This window comes from Schistocerca serialis, chromosome 3 (assembly GCF_023864345.2).
Source record: "Schistocerca serialis cubense isolate TAMUIC-IGC-003099 chromosome 3, iqSchSeri2.2, whole genome shotgun sequence".
NCBI lineage: Eukaryota > Metazoa > Arthropoda > Insecta > Orthoptera > Acrididae > Schistocerca > Schistocerca serialis.
In genome coordinates this window covers 543,663,395-543,679,886 of record NC_064640.1, presented here as the reverse complement: position 1 = coordinate 543,679,886, position 16,492 = coordinate 543,663,395, and positions in this window count along the sequence as shown.

The window sequence follows — 16,492 nt, the reverse complement described above, 5'->3', positions numbered from 1 at the left end:
TAATAAATATAATTTAAACCACCAAAATTTAATATTCAAGCAATAGAAATTAAAATAGCAACATCACCAATACGATTAGAAAGTGCAGTTAACATACCCGCACTATAAGATTTCACATTTTGATAATAAATAACTAAACAACGAGAAACTAAACCTAAACCATCCCATCCCAATAAAATTCTAATCAAATTAGGACTGATAAAAAAAAACCCATAGAAACAATAAATATTAAAACAATACATGATACTGACACTTTGTAGATGTAGTATGATTATCCTTATACATTTCTATTTATTGATGAGGTAGGTAATTGTTTTTCTAGTATAAATAGTACATTTGACTTCCAATCAAAAAGCTTGATATAAATCAAGAAAAACAATCCTAATTTGATCTACAAGAATTTTTATTAGATTTATTATTCCAATAATTGTTATAATCCTTGCAACAACATTATCGAAAAAATTAATTAATGACTGAGAAAAAAGATCACCATTTGAATGTGGAATTGACCCAAAGAGATCAGCACGAATACCATTCTCACTTCGATTCTTCTTAATTGCAGTAATTTTGTTAATTTTTGATGTTGAAATCGCACTAATCCCCCAATTGTAATTATTTTTAAAACTTCAGACATTATAATCTGAACAGTATCAACAATATTTTTTATTATAGTATTATTAGATGGACTATACCATGAATGAAATCAAGGAGCCTTACAATGAGCAGCATAAAGAGTTGTAGTTAAACATAACATTTGGAATGCATTCAAAAAGTATTGATATAATCAATCAACCTTAAACAGAATAAGAAGCGAAGTATTGCAGTCAGTTTCGACCTGGAAGGTTGGTAAATAAAATACCCTTATTCTTATTAATTGAAGCCAAAAAGAGGCGTATTACTGTTAATAATATAGTTGAACTATAAAATTCCATTTAAGGAAATGTAAAGCCCATATGAAAGCTGCTAACTTTTTATATTAGCGGTTAAACTCCGTGAACATTTCTAAAATTTATATAGTTTAAATAAAACATTACATTTTCACTGTAAAAATAATATATGTATATTTATAAATACCTAAAAGTAAAAATACTTCCTTAACATCTTCAGTGTCACGCTCTAATTATAAGCTATTTTAATAAACGAAAAATAATACCACCAAAATAAATATTCAAAAAATAAAAGTTAAAAGATAAATCTTAAAATTAGAATCATATCAACCTTGTATATAACTAATTAAATAAATAAATAGTCTATACAAACTTCGACCACCAAATAGTTCACCTCAACCATAATCAAATGATTTAGATGAATAATAACCCAATTTTAAAGGAAAATATCAAATAAACTTAGTCGAAATAAAAGGTATAAACCACATAGAACCAGCAAATCTGACAAAAGAAAGTATACTTAAAGAAAATAAATTTTGAGAGAAAACAAAATTAGAAATAAGATAACCCAAATAAGCACCCAAAACAACTACAGTAATAGTTAAAAACTTTAAATAAATCACATGAGGAACGGGAAAAATTAACCAAGACCAAAGACTACCACCAAAAACAGCAACAAACAATAAACCAATTATACCAAAAGAAATATAATAACCCTTATCTTCAAAAGAAAGTCTAGAATAAAAATTATTATCACCAGATATTGAATAATAAAAAAGGCGAAAAGAATAAGAAGCAGTTAAACCAGTAGAAAAGAAATAATGAAAAAAAATCAAACAATTAATTCATCTTAAACAAACCATTTCAAGAATTAAATCCTTTGAATAAAAACCTGCTAAAAATGGTATACCATACAAAGACAAACTAGAGACATTAAAACAAACTGAAGTTAAAGGCATAAAATTAAAAATTGAACCTATAAAACGAATATCCTGAGAATCCTTTAAATTATGAATTATTGAACCTGCACACATAAACAATAAAGCCTTAAATAAAGCATGTGCTAATAAATGAAAAAATGCAAGTTTTGGATAACCCATAGCCACAATTCTTATTATTAAACCAAGTTGTCTTAAAGTAGAAAGAGCAATAATTTTCTTCAAATCAAATTCAAAATTTGCTCACAAACCAGCCATAAACATAGTTATACAACCAATTAAAAGTAAGAATCAACCACAATTATAAGTATCTAATATTGGTCTGAAACGAATAAATAAACCCCAGCAGTAACAAGAGTAGAAGAATGAACCAAAGCAGAAACAGGAGTAGGGGCAGCCATAGCAGCAGGAAGTCAAGAAGAAAAGGGAATTTGAGCTCTTTTAGTTATAGCTGCTAAAACAATTAATATAGTAATAAGCTTTATTTCAAAAGAATTAGAAATAAAATCATAATAATAAATATAATTTCAACCACGAAAATTCAATATTCAAGCAATAGAAATTAAAATAGCAACATCACCAATACGATTAGAAAGTGCAGTTAACACACCCGCACTATAAGATTTCACATTTTGATAATAAAGAACTAAACAATAAGAAACTAAACCTAAACCATCCCATCCCAATAAAATTTTAATCAAATTAGGACTGATAATTAAAAAACCTATAGAAAGAATAAATATTAAAACAATAATAATAAAACGATTTATATTTTTTTCTCCTGACATATAATCCTCTCTATAATAAATAACCAAAGAAGAAATATACATAACAAAAGACATAAAAATAAGAGACATTCAATCCAAAATTAAAGTCATAACAACCATAGAACCATTTAAATTAAAAAGTTCTCATTCAACAAAAACTCTATAATCAATTATTAAATAATAAATACCCAAAATAAAAGTTAATGTTCTAGAAAAAAATAAAGAAAAAAACTCAAAGAACAAATAGAAAACAAATTCACAGCCTAAGACGAAAAATTCATATAATTGATTCCACAAAACAACATTTTTAATTAAAATACTTAAGCAACCTAAACAAAAAAAAAAACTCTCCCTTTAAACAAAGAATATTTAAAAGCAATCAATGTAAAAGCAAAAGATGATATTCACGAAAATAACCAAGAGAACAAGTATAAACACCAGAATAATAATTACCATGCTGAGAATAAGAATACATTTACAAAGTATAAACAGCTCTAAAAAAAGACAAAAAAATTAAAGGAAAAAATCTAAAAGAAGATCAAGATATAATTCTATTTAATAATCTAAGTCCACGTACCAAATTTAAAGAAGGTGGAGCAGCTATATTAGAAGATCTCAAAAGGAATCACCATAAAGCCATTCTTGGTATCAAATTAATTATACCCTTGTTAATTAATAATCTTCGTCTACCTAAACGCTCATAAATAATATTAGATAAACAAAATACACCAGAAGAACACAAACCATGACCAACCATTAAAGAAAGAGAACCCATACAACCTCATCAATTCATAGTTATCAATCCTCCAATAACAATTCTTATATGAGCAACAGAAGTATATGCAATTAAAGACTTTCAATCAACCTGACGAAAACAAATAAATCTAACAATAACCCCACCAGATAAACCTAAAGACAATCAAAAATAATTAAACTTTAAACCCAAATACGAAATAATCTTCATAACACGAAAAATACCGTAACCACCTAACTTTAATAAAACACCAGCAAGAATCATTCTACCTGAAATAGGGGCTTCAACATGGGCCTTAGGAAGCCACAAATGAACCAAAAATATCGGCATCTTAACTAAAAAAGCAAGAATTATAAACACATAAAATATAAAATAATAAGAACCAAAATCAACCAATAAAGGAAAATATGAAGTATTAGAAAAATCATAAACCTTAAATAACACTTATAATAAAGGCAATCTAGCAAGCAGAGTATAAAAAATTAAATAAACACCAGCCTGCAACCGTTCAGGTTGATAGCCTCAACCAAAAATCAAAAGTAAAGTAGGAACCAATCTAGCCTCAAAAAAATATAAAAAGAAAGAAGACTCAATCTAGCAAATGAACAATAAAGCATAATCATTAAAATTAAGACTATAAAGACAAAAAAATTAGAATGATAAGAACTTAAATAAACTGAACCTCTAGCAGTAATTATTAAGGAACAAATTCAAAAACTAAGCAGAATCAAACTAAAAGAAAAATAATCAATACCAAAATAATATCTAATCATATTCAAATCTGCGTATGAATAAACACAAATCATAAAAACAAAACTAGACAAAAACATTAAAGAATGAAGCATCCATCAACAATAATTGACCAAACAAAGAGGGATCAAAAAAATAGTTATAAATAAATACTTTAACATAAAGATTAACCAAAAGAATTAAAAAAATCATTCCTATGGGAACGAATTATTGAAACTAAAATAGAAAGACCTAAAGCACCTTCACAAACAGAAAAAACCAAATATATAAGAGGAAAAAAATAATCATAATCAAATTCAATAAGAAAAACAATAACCAATATAAATAAAGAAAGAGCAATATATTCTAATCTCAAAAGAACCATTAATATATGCTTACATTTAGAAGAAAAAACATAAACACCAGCAAAATAAATCAATAATGAACTAAAGACTGGGAATATAAACATTAGTTTTAATAGTTTAAAAAAAACGCCAGTCTTGTAAACCGGAAATAAGTCCAGCCCCCAGTTTTAAAACTTCAGAGGTGGAAAAGCTTTCCATCATTGGTCCCCAAAACCGATATTTTTAATAAACTAACCCCTGAAATGATCAAAATAATAATTATATCACTCTCAAACGTAATAAATATTAATTTTATTAAATTAAGACACCCAATATCAATAATGCTTTTCATTATCCAACAAACTTTTCTAGTTGGACTAATAACAGGAACAATAATGGAAAGATATTGATTATCATATATTTTATCTTTAACGTTTCTTGGTGGTATATTAGTTCTATTTATTTATATTACGAGAATTTCATCAAACGAAATATTTCAGCCTATGTCAATTACGATAATTATTACCTTAACAATATGAATATTTATCATATCAACATTAAGTATTTTAGATATAACAATATTTATAGACTTTTTCAAAAATACTGAAATTATAAATATTGATAATTCAATCAATTATCAAGAAATAACAATATCTTTAGAAAAACTATATAATAGACCAACATTCATTATCACAATAACAATAATAATTTATTTATTTTTAGCACTATTAGCAGCTCTTAAAATCATCAACATTAACCAGGGGCCTATTCGTAAAATAAGATAATTTACTAATGAATAATCCCTTACGATTGAGACATCCTTTAATTAAAATCATTAATAACTCTTTAGTTGATTTACCTGCACCAACAAATATTTCATTTTGATGGAATTTTGGGTCCCTACTAGGGTTATGTTTGGTAATTCAAATTGTAACTGGACTATATTTAGCTATACATTATACATCAAATATTGAAATAGCATTTAGTAGTGTAGTTCACATCTGCCGAGACGTAAATAATGGCTGAATTATTCGAACCTTACATGCAAATCGAGCTTCTATTTTTTTATTTGTATATATTTACATGTCGGATAAGGAATTTACTATGGATCTTACATATACATACACACCAGAATAATTGGTACAGTAATCCTATTCTTAGTTATAGCAACTGCATTTATAGGATACGTTTTACCTTGAGGTCAAATATCATTCTGAGGTGCGACAGTAATTACTAATTTATTATCAGCAATTCCGTATTTAGGATCAGATTTAGTTCAATGAGTAGGAGGAGGGTTTGCTGTTGATAATGCAACATTAAATCGATTCTTTACATTCCATTTTGTACTACCGTTTATTATTGCTGCAGTGGCAGCAATTCATTTATTCTTCCTCCACCAAACAGGGTCTAATAACCCCTTAGGCCTAAATGGAGATATTGAAAAAATCCCATTTCACCCATACTTTACTTTCAAGGACTCTATTACATTTGTATTAATAACATCATTTTTAATTATACTGTGCTTGATTAATCTTTACCTCCTGGGAGATCCAGATAATTTTGTACCTGCCAACCCATTAGTAACCCCTGTCCATATTCAACCAGAATGATATTTCTTATTTGCATACGCAATTCTATGATCAATCCCTAATAAACTAGGAGGTGTTATTGCATTATTCTTATCAATTAGAATCTTAATAATTTTACCATTTTATAATAAAACACCATTCCGAGGTATTCAATTCTATCCTATCAATCAGATTTTATTCTGAATTATAGTAGTTGTTGTATGCTTATTAGCATGAATTGGAAAACGACGTGTTGGAGAACCTTACATTATAACAGGACAAATCTTAACAATTATCAACTTTACATACTTCTTAATTAATGTACATGTTGCAAACGCATGAGATAAACTAATTAAGGAATAATAAGTTAATTAGCTTAGGAAAAGCATATGTTTTGAAAACATAAAACTAGAAGTTTAACTCTTCTATTAACTTTTCTTAAAAAATTTCACTAAATAAACGAAACAAATAAAATCTTTAAACCAACAAAGAAAATTAAAAAATTTAAAGATAATGGCAAAAAACTTTTTCAAGCTAAGTACATTAACTTATCATAACAAAAACGTGGTAATGTCTCACGAACTCAAATAAAACCAAAGGACGTAACAGCAAGCGTAATAAAAAATATAAAAGAATAAAAGTCACCACCTAAAAAAATTAAAGCTAATAATATTCTTATAAAAACAATTCTAGTATACTCAGCTAAAAAAATTAAAGTAAAACCACCTGCACCATATTCAATATTAAAACCTGAAACTAACTCAGATTCACCTTCGGCAAAGTCAAAAGGAGTACGGTTAGTCTCAGGTAAACAAGAAGCAAAACAAGCTAAAGCTAAAGGAAAAGAAATAATAATAAATCAACCATAAAGCTGATAATTTATAAAATCAAACATGTTAAGACTACCAATTAAAATAATTAAAGATAATAAAATTAAAACCGACTAACTTCGTATGAAATTGTTTGAGCAACAGAACGAAGAGAACCTAGTAAAGAATAATTTGAATTAGAAGACCAACCAACAATTATAACACCTAATCTAGTACAACATAAAAAAACAAAAATCCATAAGAAAAAGAACACATATAAGTTAAGTAAGGGAAAATCACTCAAACAGCCAAGGAAATTATTAAATTAAAAACAGGAGAAAAGAAATAAAGTAAATAATTAGATATAATAGGAATTGGCTGCTCCTTACAAATTAACTTGATAGCATCACTAAAGGGTTGAGGAATTCCAACAAAACCTACCTTATTTGGACCCTTTCGAATTTGAATGTAACCTAAAACCTTACACTCTAATAAAGTTAAAAAAGCAACACTAATTAAAACACAAATAACTAATAAAAGAAAATTCAAAATAAACATAAATAAATCATAAAGCATCATTACTATTTGAAGAAAAAATCTACATAAATGAATTCTAAATTCAACACATTAATCTGTCAAAATAGTAATTTAATTAGTAGTAATCAATAAAATAAAAAATATTTCAACCATATGGTCCTTTCGTACTAATATGAATTAATAATCTTAGGATAGAAACCGACCTGGCTCACGCCGGTCTGAACTCAGATCATGTAAGAAATTAAAGGTCGAACAGACCTAATTACTGGGCTACTGCACCCAAAATTTTTCTTAATCCAACATCGAGGTCGCAATCTGCTTTGTCGATATGAGCTCTCAAAAACAATTACGCTGTTATCCCTAAGTAACTTAATCTTATGATGATAAATTATGGATCCAAACAACAAACATAAATAATTGATATAATAATGAAGAGTTTATTTATTCTTCTTGTCACCCCAAGAAAACATCGTCATTAAATATAGAAAGACAAACAAAAATTTATATAAAAATAAAATGTTAAGCTCTATAGGGTCTTCTCGTCCTAAAGAAAAATTTAAGTCTTTTGACTCAAAAGTTAAATTCAAAAATTTATCAAGAGACAGTTGATTTCTCGTCAAGCCATTCATTCCAGCCACTAATTAAGAGACTAATGATTATGCTACCTTTGCACGGTCAAAATACCGCGGCTCTTTAAAAATCTGCTCAGTGAGCAGGCCAGACCTCAAAGTATTTTCAAGAGGACATGTTTTTGATAAACAGGCGGAAATCAATTTTGCCTAGTTCCTTATAATAAATTCACAAGGTAAAAATTATATACAAATAAATATACTAATTCTATCATTATTACCAAAATTTTAAAATTAAATTTATAATCTTAATAAAAAACCTAAAATAATTATAAAATCAAAATTAAAAATAATGAACTAAAACGTAATCTTAGAGATAGCTGGTTTAAAGCTTACTATTATATTTTATAAAACAAATTATAGGTTATTACCTTCAAAGCTTATCCCTTAAAGAATAAATAAGTTAATATTTAGACCTAAAAAATTAAATAAAAACAATTAACTTCAAAATATTAAATTATTTCTTAAGAAACTAGATATCTTGGGAAACGATTAACATCTCATTTCTATAAATAATTTAATAATAATTATTATACATTACCTATAAATTATTTATAAATCAACCCAAATCGAGACAAGTAAAGTAAATACTAAAATTGTGATAAACCCTGATACAAAAGGTACAATAAATAAAATCTACTCTTAAAAATTTAAAATAATATTTCATATAACAATTACATTACAAATAAACTATAATCTAAAAAATGAATTCTACAAAATTTACTAAGACAAAATTCGAGAAAATTATTTTTATTAAATAAACAAAAAATAAATATAATAAGATAAATAATCAAGATATCCTGATTTGCACAGAAAAATTTTCAGTGTAAATGAAACACTTTACTAATAAGTTATATCTTGAAACTTTTCCTAGATACACTTTCCAGTACATCAGCTATGTTACGACTTATCTCATCTAAATTGAAGCTAAATTAAAATAATAAAATAGAATAATCAAAAATGAGAGCGTCGGGCGATGTGTACACACCTCAGAGCCAATATCAGTTAAATTAAATAAATTAAATTACTATCAAATCCACCTTCATTAATAGTATTTCACCATCAAATCCGTTGTAAACAAAAATCTATTGTACCCCACCTCTTCTTAACTATAAGCTGCACCTTGACCTGAAATATTTTATAATTATAAATCTTGAGAATTATAACTCTAAAAAGATTCTCTGATAATGGAGATATACAAACAAATAAATTAAGTAGAGTAAATCGTGTATTATCAATCATGGGGTAGGTTCCTCTGAATGGAATGAGATACCGCCAAATTCTTTGGGTTTAAAGACCTTAACTAATAGTACCCTGGTAAATATAATTAACATTTAAAATAATAGGGTATCTAATCCTAGTTTATTATTCAAATTTCACAGATTCACAAAAAGAGCTATAAATAAATTTTAACATTTCACCTTACAAATTTATATTTTAACCCTAAAAATATAAACAACTGTTTTAACCAATAATATTCACTTGTATCAATCGTATAACCGCGGCTGCTGGCACGAATTATGCCGATACTAAATCAATTGCTAAATCCAAAATCACTTGATAATTAAATCAAATTACTGCAAAATAGAACATTTAGTTTCACAAAACCTACATATAATACAAAGAATTAGTGAATAAATAAGCAAGAATAAAACTTATGGAAACAAAATAAGAAATTTAAAAAATTATAAAAATAAGAAAAAATAAAAGATTCAAATATTTAAAAAAAAAAGGAAAAAAACACAAAAAATGCCAAAAAAAAGAAACGCACCCTCGAATGACCACAACAACATCTCTATTATATATAAATAAAGATTAATATGGATCATGTATAACAATAAATGTAATATATTCTTTCTTATTTAATCTTTCTTTACACTAAAAATAAAGAAAGATTAAATAATATAATAAATATATTTTATATAATTATGTAAATTAATGTAATTTGGTATTAACATAAAATTAAGTTTATATTAAGATAACTTAAATATTAATTAGTTAAATAATCTAATTATAGAAAATATATTAAATTATATTATTATAATTAATTAAATTATTTATATTAATATAAAATTTTATATTTAATAATATTGATTATATTTATTATATCCAATTATAATAATATTTAATATTAATTTACATATTATTATATAATTTATAATATAAAAACCTATTTTAAGCTAAAAACATAAGTAGCTATAATCCTAGGTAAATAAATGTATTAAAATAATCATTTAATAATTATAAAATAACATTATAGGTATTTAAATTTAATTAAATGTAGTATATTAATTTATATTATTTATTATATATATAATATATTCAAATTATCCTAACAGAGATAAATTAATTAGGAATAACCAAAATAATACAGAAACAAATTTTAAAAAAAATTTTAATTAAATATTAAATATAAATGAAGTGCCTAACTAAAGGGGTTACCTTGATAGGGTAAATCAAGTAAATAAAATTACCTTCATAAAAATTACATAAAACAGAATTAAACTACCTCTTTTAGTATCAAAAACTAACGTGCATTATACACCTTAATGAAAAAAGGTAAGCTAAACAGGCTAATGGGTTCATACCCGATTTATAGAGGTATCAATCCTCTCCTTTTTAATGACCAACAACTCTACAAAACTTCTCTTCCTATCAACATTAATGATAGGAACGATCCTGTCCATTTCATCAAACTCCTAATTTGGGGTTTGAATAGGACTTGAGATCAACTTACTTTCATTTATTCCGCTCCTAACAAGAAATAAAAATATAAAAATATAAAAATAAATGAATCATCAATTAAATATTTTATTGTCCAAGCAATAGCATCGACAATACTATTATTTTCAATTTTGCTGATACAAATAAAGTATCCAATAGGATGAGAAACAGAATCTATTACAACAATAATAATTAGATCTAGATTATTATTAAAGATCGGGGCTGCACCCTTTCATTTCTGATTTCCAGAAGTAATAGGAGCTTCAAGATGAAATAACTGTTTAACACTAATAACATGGCAAAAATTGCACCAATAATGGTATTATCTTACTGTATTCTACTAAGAACTTTCATTTGAATAATTATCATTCTAAGAATTATTATTGGGGCAATAGGTGGTTTAAATCAAACATCTCTACGACAACTTCTAGCATATTCCTCAATTAGACATTTAGGGTGGATAATCAGATCCCTAACAGTTAGAGAAAACATTTGAGAACTATACTTTATTATTTACTCACTATTAAGAATAATTATGGTCTTATTATTTAAGCAAATAAATCTATTTTTTATAAGCCAAATTTATTCAGCCAGAAATATAAAAACTGAAATTAAATTCATAATATTTTTATCTCTTTTATCCATGCCTTGAATTTCTACCAAAATGAATTGTAATACAATCATTGATAGAAAATAACATAACAACTATTATGACAATTATGGTTGTATTAACTACAATTACACTTTATTATTATATACGTATTACATTCTCCACCCTAATTATGTCATACACAGAAAATTCATGATCTATAAAAATCAAGTCTCAAAAATCAAGAATTATTCTTCCTATAACAGTAATATTTTGAACAATAGGATTAATCTCAACATCAACCTTAATCTCATTATACTAAGGACTTAAGTTAACCAAACTAATAACCTTCGAAGTTATAATTAAGAGAAAAATCTTTTAGGCCTTAGTAAAATTTTACACCTCTAGAATTGCAGTCTAGAATCATAATTGAATATAACTAAAAGAGCTCAAATTCCCTTTCTTCTTGACTTCCTGCTGCTATGGCTGCCCCTACTCCTGTTTCTGCTTTGGTTCATTCTTCTACTCTTGTTACTGCTGGGGTTTATTAATTCGTTTCAGACCAATATTAGATACTTATAATTGTGGTTGATTCTTACTTTTAATTGGTTGTATAACTATGTTTATGGCTGGTTTGTGAGCAAATTTTGAATTTGATTTGAAGAAAATTATTGCTCTTTCTACTTTAAGACAACTTGGTTTAATAATAAGAATTTTGGCTATGGGTTATCCAAAACTTGCATTTTTTTATTTATTAGCTCATGCTTTATTTAAAGCTTTATTTTTTATGTGTGCAGGTTCAATAATTCATAATTTAAAGGATTCTCAGGATATTCGTTTTATAGGTTCCATTGTTAATTTTATGCCTTTAACTTCAGTTTGTTTTAATGTTTCTAGTTTGTCTTTGTGTGGTATACCATTTTTAGCAGGATTTTATTCAAAGGATTTAATTCTTGAAATGGTTTGTTTAAGATGAATTAATTGTTTGATTTTTTTCTTTATTTCTTTTCTATTGGTTTAACTGCTTCTTATTCTTTTCGTCTTTTTTATTATTCAATACCTGGTGATAATAATTTTTATTCTAGATTTTCTTTTGATGATAAGGGTTATTATATTTCTTTTGGTATAATTGGTTTATTGTTTGTTGCTGTTTTTGGTGGTAGTCTTTTGTCTTGGTTAATTTTTCCTCTTCCTCATGTGATTGCCTTGCCTTATTATTTAAAGTTTTTAACTACTACTGTAGTTGTTTTGGGTGCTTATTTGGGTTATCTTATTTCTAATTTTGATTTTTCTCAAAATTTATTTTCTTTAAGTATACTTTCTTTTGTCACATTTGCTGGTTCTTTGTTGTTTATACCTTTTATTTCGACTAAGTTTATTAGATATTTTCCTTTAAAATTGCGTTATTATTCATCTAAATCATTTGATTATGGTTGAGGTGAATTATTTGGTGGTCAAGGTTTGTATAGACTATTTATTTATTTAATTAGTTATATACAAGGTTGATATGATTCTAATTTTAAGATTTATCTTTTAACTTTTATTTTTTGAATATTTATTTTGGTTGTATTATTTTTCGTTTACTTAAATGGCTTATAATTAAAGCGTGACACTGAAGATGTTAAGGAAGTATTTTTACTTTTAGGTAGTTATAAATATATATGTATTATTTTTACAGCGAAAATGTAATGTTTTATTTAAACTATATAAATTTTAGAAATGTTAACGGAGTTTAACCGCTAATATAAAAAGTTAGCAGCTTTCATATTGGCTTTACATTTCCTTAATTGGAACTTTATAGTTCAATTATATTATTAACAGTAATACACCTCTTTTTGGCTTCAATTAATAAGAATAAGGGTATTTTATTTACCAACCTTCCAGGTCGAAACTGACTGCAATACTTCGCTTCTTATTCCATTTAAGGTTGATAGATTATATCAATACTTTTTGAATGCAACCCAAATGTTATGTTTAACTACAACCCTTTATTCTGCTCATTGTAAGGCTCCTGATTTCATTCATGGTATAGTCCACCTAATAATACTATTATAAAAAATATTGTTGATACTGTTCAGATTATAATGTCTGAAGTTTTAAAAATAATAACAATTGGGAGGATTAGTGCGATTTCTACATCAAAAATTAAGAAAATTACTGCAATTAAGAAGAATCGAAGTGAGAATGGTATTCGTGCTGATCTTTTTGGGTCAAATCCACACTCAAATGGTGATCTTTTCTCGCAGTCATTAAGTAATTTTTTTGATAATGTTGTTGCAAGGATTATAACAATTATTGGAATAATAAAACTAATAAAAATTCTTGTAGATAAAATTAGGATTGTTTTTCTTAATTTATACCAAGCTTTTTGATTGGAAGTCAAATGTACTATTTATACTAGAAAAACAATTATCTACCTCATCAATAAATAGAAATGTATAAGAATAATCATACTACGTCTACAAAGTGTCAGTATCATGCTGCTGCTTCAAATCCAAAGTGGTGTCTTGGTGAGAATTGGTTTATTGAATGTCGAAGTAGACATGTTGATAAGAAAATTGTTCCGATAATTACATGTAGACCATGGAATCCTGTTGCAACAAAGAATGTTGATCCATAAACTGCGTCTGCAATGGTGAAGGGTGCTTCTCAATATTCGTAAGCTTGAAGTATAGTGAAGTATAGTCCTAGTATTACTGTGAAGAATAGTCCTTGTAATGCTTGAGTATGATTAGATTCTATTAAACTATGGTGTGCTCATGTTACTGTTACTCCTGATGCTAAAAGAATAGCTGTATTAAGTAATGGAATTTGTATAGGATTAAAAGGTTGAATTCCTATTGGGGGTCATAATATCCCTAGTTCAATAGTGGGTGCTAGTCTTCTTCTAAAAAATGCTCAGAAAAATGAAACAAAGAATAGTACTTCTGATGCAATAAATAAAATTATTCCTCATCGTAATCCAATTGATACAAATCCCGTATGTAGTCCTTGGTATGTTCCTTCTCGTACTACATCTCGTCATCATTGGATTGTAGTTATTAGGGTAATTCCAAATCCGATTATAAATAAGTTAATGTTAAATAGGTGAAATCATTTTGCTAATCCTGATACTAGAACTATTGCTCCAATTGCTCCTGTTAATGGTCAAGGTCTGTAATCTACTAAGTGGAATGGGTGGTTTGAGTGAGTTGTTAACATAAGTTTAGTATACTTCTCTAGAATATAAAGTTCTTAAAATTGAGAAAACATAGGCTTGAATGATTGCTACTGCTGATTCTAGAATTAGAAGAAGTATTTGTCCAATAATTAATAGTGAAATTAAGTTTATTGCTATAGATGGTCATGTATTTCCTAGTAATGTTAATAGTAAGTGTCCTGCAATTATATTTGCTGCTAGTCATACTGCTAGCGTACCTGGTCGAATGACATTTCTAATTGTTTCAATTATTACTATAAATGATAATAATGCAGGTGGTGTTCCTTGGGGGACAAGGTGTGTAAATATGTGATTGGTATGATTAATTCATCCAAATAACATAAATCTTAATCATCAATGTTAATGCTAAATGTCTTGTTCTAGTAAAGATGTAGGGGAATAATCCTATGAAATTATTAAATAGTATTATAATAAAGATTGAAATGAAGATGAATGTTGTTCCATTAAATGATTTTGGTCATAGTAGTGTTTTAAATTCATTGTGTAAGGTTAAGTTTAGTTTATTTCAAATAATATTAATTCGTGATGGTGTAAGTCAAAATATTGATGGGATTAATAATAATCCTAAGAATGTTCTAGTTCAATTTAATGATAAATTGAAGATATTAGTTGATGGATCAAATGTTGAAAATAAGTTTATCATTTTCAATTCAAGTTCTTTATATCAATTGTTCTTTTTTCTGCTCTTTTAATAAGATTTGGTTTAAATGAGAAAATGTTTATTTGATTAAATAAAATTAATGTAGTCGAAAATATAATAAATAGGGAGAATCATATGAGAGGGGATATTTGAGGGATTTGGATTAAATTTCCCCATCAGAAGTAGTCGATAATTTACTATTTTTTGGTTTAAGAGACCATTACTTACTTTCAGTCATCTGATGTATTTCAAGGTGTTCTAATTATTTAGTTATTTTAGATTGACACTGATGTTATATATTTTAACTAACTCCTCAGATTATCTTAGATAATCACTTGATAAATAAGTTTACTGAAGTTGTTTCAATTACAATTGGTATGAATCTGTGGTTTGCTCCACAAATTTCTGAGCATGGTCCAAAGAACAGTCCAGGTCGGTTTATTGTAAATGTTCCTTGGTTTAGTCGGCCCGGCGTTGCGTCAATTTTAACCCCTAATGCAGGTACTGCTCGTGAGTGTGGAACGTCTGATGCTCTTGTTAATACTCGTACTTCCGTATTTATTGGTAGAATTGTTCGGTTATCTACATCTAGAAGTCGAAATCCGTCGTTTTCTAGGTCTTGTTCTGTTGTTATATAAGTGTCGAATTCCACATCTATAAAGTCAGAATATTCATATCTTCAGTATCATTGTCGTCCAATTGTTTTAATTGTGATTATTGCGTCTACTGAATCATCAAGTAAATATAGTAGTCGTAATGATGGGAGTGCAATAATAATTAGTGTAATTGCTGGTAGTGCTGTTCAGATTGTTTCAATTAAATGTCCGTGAAGTATGTTTCGGTTTGTATAGGCAATGAATAATATGTAACTTAGGGCATAACCTACAATTACTGTAATTAATAATAATACAACCATAGTATGATTATGGAAGAATGATAGTTGCTCCATTAATGGTGAAGCTCCATCTTGAAGGGATAAATTTGATCATGTTGCCATTAATGAATTTTTCTAATAAAAGGTCAAACCTTTATTTGTAGAGCTTACATCTACTGCACTAATCTGCCATATTAGAATCTAGAAATTAATGGTAGTTCTGAGTTACTGTCTTCTGCAGGTGGATTATTTTGTAGTCATTCTGTTGATCTTCTTATATTAGCTCTAATTATGATTGCCCGGTTTGTAACCATTCTTTCTCATGTAATTACAATGAATATAATGATTCCTACAATAGAAATTGTAGACCCAATTCTTGATACTGCATTTCATGATGTATATGCATCTGGATAGTCTGAATATCGTTGTGGTATTCCTGCTAGTCCTAGGAAGTGTTGAGGGAAGAATGTTAAGTTTACTCCA